The sequence below is a fragment of the Carassius carassius genome, chromosome 31 (assembly GCF_963082965.1).
Source record: "Carassius carassius chromosome 31, fCarCar2.1, whole genome shotgun sequence".
Classification (NCBI taxonomy): Eukaryota; Metazoa; Chordata; class Actinopteri; order Cypriniformes; family Cyprinidae; genus Carassius; species Carassius carassius.
This window is the reverse complement of record NC_081785.1, coordinates 14,565,963-14,570,481: the sequence shown is the minus strand read 5'-3', so window position 1 is coordinate 14,570,481 and position 4,519 is coordinate 14,565,963. Positions and strand designations below refer to the sequence as shown.

The following is a 4,519-nucleotide window of genomic DNA, read 5'->3' as shown; positions in this document are numbered from 1 at the left end:
CAAAGCGCATCAGCTATGGGATGTTTTCTAATGTCCACATATCCGGTAGCCATAAGCATGCACTGCTTTCCCAAAGTGAGATCAAACTTAGCGTTAAAACATGAAGTAACCAGATCAGCCAACTATGGCTTTTTCTAATCGCCCTGATGGAAAAGTGTGTTTTTTCGGAGGCAGGAGTCAGTGGCAGGGTGAGTTATTGTGAAGTGATGGACTACCTCAGACCAGGAGCAATCAAAGAGATAGCCCTTGCATCTCCAAATTACTGCTGCCCATGCCTCAGATTGGCGATGCTGGCCAGGAAGCTTCGTACAGTTGTAGACCCTCACACACACACACACACACACACACACACACACACACATAAATACACACAATAGAACGAAGCACTCAGAATTATCTGTGGAAATAATGTAGCAGAAGACTGGATCAGTGCCTTCACTTTTTCCCACTCACTGAAATTAAATGACATTTATTTTCTGTGGCAAAAATGCATTGGGAATGTTACAAAATGACTGATTCAGTGCAATGAGGGGCTTGCATGCTCGGCCTGAATGCATTGATTTATGAAAGTGATGTTAGAATTTGCGTGGGACATATGTAAGTGCATAAATTAATGGAGGTCTCTTTTCCAGGATCAAAATCGTTGCTGTTAAAGAGTTCTTTCATCAACACTGCTGATATTGAATGCAAAAAGCAATGTAATTATGCTAAGAGAATGAGATGTTTTTAATCTGAATGCAGCACCTAATGTTTTCTTCACCTCATCTCACCTTTGCACTTTCTGATCCAGACTAACAAATGATGCATGATTGGATATTTAATTTAATTTATTTATTGATTCTGTCTTTTTTCACTTTGCTATCTCATACAATATTACCAGCGCTGAAGTAGAGTCGTCCAAACTTGTCAAAGACATGGCAGGTAGTGAAGACGGTCTTGAAGGGCTGGAATGATAAGCACATTGATTGGATTTCAGCATTCTGAAATATGTTTTACACTCAGCAGAGATGGTGCAATTATTATAGTTTTTCCATTTAGCTCACACGCACAAACACACAAACAAAAATACACGTTTCCAAAGGAAAATGTTATTGCTCAGAGCTTGCTCTTTCACAGCTCAGAAGAAGGAATAAGATCAGTTATGCTGAAGTATCAACTTAATCTCAGGTGTGTCCCTTTAAAATCTTTAAGAATAACTTTTGGGGTCAATAAGATTTTTTTTAATGTCCTTATTTAAAGAAATTAATACTTTTATTCAGCAAGGATGCATTAAATTGTTCAAAAGTGACAGTAAGATGAAACAAATGTTATAGAATATTTATATTTTTATATAATAATTATATTAAGCAGCAGAACTGCTTTCAACATTGATAATTTATTCTGAGAAAAAATTGAGATCTCTTCTGAAATTCTAGCGCAGAGATGTCAGATCACTAAACTTTTTTTCACTATGCCCAGGAGAGAAATATTAGAGATGAAGTAATTTGTTGTCAATTTAATCTTCTTGCTGTCTGAGATATTAAGAAGAGCCCATATGTGCTTAAATGTTCAGATAAATTTGAGATTTTTTTGGCCAAAGTCATGGCCTTCCATCCATCCATCCATCCATCCATCCCATTTCCAACCATCCATACCATAAAACTTAGTGTGTTCTTTTATAAAGCTTTACAGTATGTACTAAAAGTTGATTTAGTGCACCAACTGTGCAGTGAATCACTACAAGTATAAGCTATAAGCAAAACTAAGATTGTATCTCTGTTTCACTTCCACTTTGATCTAAAATTAGGGGTTAAATGGTATTTAAAATGGCTACACACAGAAAGAAACACTATCGTTCTCTCTCTGCTGCTTTCCCTAATGCCCGGTCGTCCTAGGTGCTGTGACTAGCATTGACTCTTCATCACTGCTATAAAACATTCTCCCAGTCAGCCAGTTAATGATGAATACATGAGCCACAACAAATCCTGTCCTCTTTTTTTGCAGCACTGCACAAAATATCTGCGTCAGATATTTTTAGTTGGACTGGATTCAGCTTTTGTTAGTGGCCTAGTTGCTGCAGCAGCTACACACGCTGGCTCTCAGTGACTCCCCCTAGAGGTTGACCTGGTCTAAAACAAGCCACCTTCATCTCCACAACCACTTAATACAAGGGCCTGTGAGGAGCACTGCTGCGTTGAAATTGAAATAATGGGCTACAGTAAGAATGGGAAGAGGAACGAGAGGTTGGAAGGAAGACAATTTAATTATATATTTCATTTTTTAAGACAAAAAAAAGGCGAAGTTGAGCAAGGACAAACTAATGTCATAGAATTTGGAGGCACTGAATGTTTCCCTCTGGCAGGCATGCATGTGATCCCTCTGTCAGTCAGCGTACGCCACCGTGACAATCATCTGTGTGTCTTGGCCTTGGGAAATGCTGCAACTAGCTGTCCTTGTAAACAGCACTCCGCATTAACTCTAACAACTGCACAAGAAATGCAAAAGGACACGGTCTCCAAAGTGGAAAATAGATTCATTCACACTGTTCACTATATGAAAGAAATCACTTTTTTTTTCTAATTGCAAAAAAGGTTGATTGTTTTTCCATAACATGGCATAGTTGTAGACACATAATTAGATGACTAATGACCGATGTCAGGTGGTGTAGATTGCTATATGTACCATTTGAACTACGACTGGTTAATACATGGGAATGAGAGACAAGTTTAGCTCGCAAACTTCGTGTCAAAGGCCAAAGGGAGGAGCACATACATGGAAATGAGGAAGAGGAGTTATTAAGAGAGATACTCTGAAAGACAGAACTTGTTCTCATGGACAGAGGTGAAACTGGGGCAGCAGAAACATTCTAAAAACACTCTTTTGTACTCAAAAACATTATGGACTTATAGATAAAAAGTTATTACAAACAAGCAAGTTACATAATACAGATCATATTCTAAGTAACACTGTCAAATATTGATTGTTTGATTGTCTTATGTACTGTTAAATGCTGCAAAATTATAAATGTATACAACTTTTATATTGACACATTTAAGCTATATCAATTTATAATTTATTTTTTATTTATTATTAGTGATTTCTTTAGAAGCAGGAGATATGTGTAAGTGTGTTCTTTTAAGTCAAATAATTTTATACAAATATTTATAAATGAATAGATTCATTAATGAAACAATGATAATAATAATTATTATTGTTACTATTATTATTATTTGTTATAGATCAGACATTGGTTAAAAAAGTCAATATATCATTCAGCAATACTGTTTAACATAAATATTTATTAAAAATCTTTGATGAGATATCAAATGTTTCAGAGTTGTAGCATCTATTCAATGACATAGATCTTTTAACATTAACAAATGCCTTTAATTGACACACTTCTAAAGTGCCCTCAGTCCTTTTGAATGTATCGCCTCTCTAGCTTACGTATGTTTTCTTATTTGTCACGTCAATCTGTTGTCTTAAAATAGCCATAGCCTATTTTCTTTGTTATCTTTCACCTCATAGTATGTTTCATTTAATGGCTACATAACAGCAGCAGAACAACAGTGGACTTCAGATAAACACTCAGGACACTTTTTAGCCCATCAAACCCATATTTTAACCAAGCATTTGTTGCATATCCCTCTAACATTATCCAATAAAAACAGGCAAGAGATAAAAAAAAATATGATTTATTTGCTCCAATGTTCTTCAGAATTAAGTTTTTCTACCCCCCCCCCCCCCCACACACCTGAAACCAATTAGCACAGCTAGCACTTGTAGTGCAGTCAGCCCGGAGTTATAAAAAATATTGACTTTTCTCTGACTGTAAGCAGGCTGAAAGGGGTGCAGCGGCCTTGTTGTACATTAATTTCACTTATTTCAAGAAGGGCCCCTGTCAAGTCCTAATGCGTCCAATGCACTTTTCGCATTCATACACACTGACATCTTAGCTGGGCCTCAGCCGAAATGAGTTTACATTATTTTAGCTAGTGAGAAGTTGACGGTGTAATTCTCACTGCACAGCTCTATACAGGCTGGTAGGGAAAGAGCAGAGGACTCTTTCATACATGGCTACTCCTGACTCACTCTAAAGGAACTTGAATGTAACCTTTTAACTTTTGACTGCTCAAATGCACATTAAAGTATTTGTTTGTAGAATGACAACATCTTTGGTAACGTGAAATACTGTTTGATTTTAACAAGTAATATACAAACTCACACACACTCACACACACACACACACTCACACACTCACACACACACACACACACACACACACACACACACACACACACACACACACACACACACACACAAGAGCTTGTGGCCTTAAAATAACATTTGGTATGAACTTTTACACTAAAATTGGTCTATGAAAATATCAATTAATAACTTAATTAGTCAAAGGTAAAACAGGAGCTCTTTATGCTATGTAATCAGCTCAATTTGACATGGAGGGGCATAATCATTTCACTTGAATCAAATGCTTGATGAAATGCACATTTCATAAACCTAACATATTATTATTATTATT

At 36.4% G+C, this 4,519-nt stretch overlaps 1 pseudogene; it reads right to left on the bottom strand.

Moving 5' to 3' along the window:
* Positions 1 to 863: 863 nt before the first annotated feature.
* LOC132111613 (spermatogenesis-associated protein 17-like) overlaps positions 864 to 4,519 on the bottom strand; it is a 36,010-nt pseudogene continuing 32,354 nt past the window's right edge.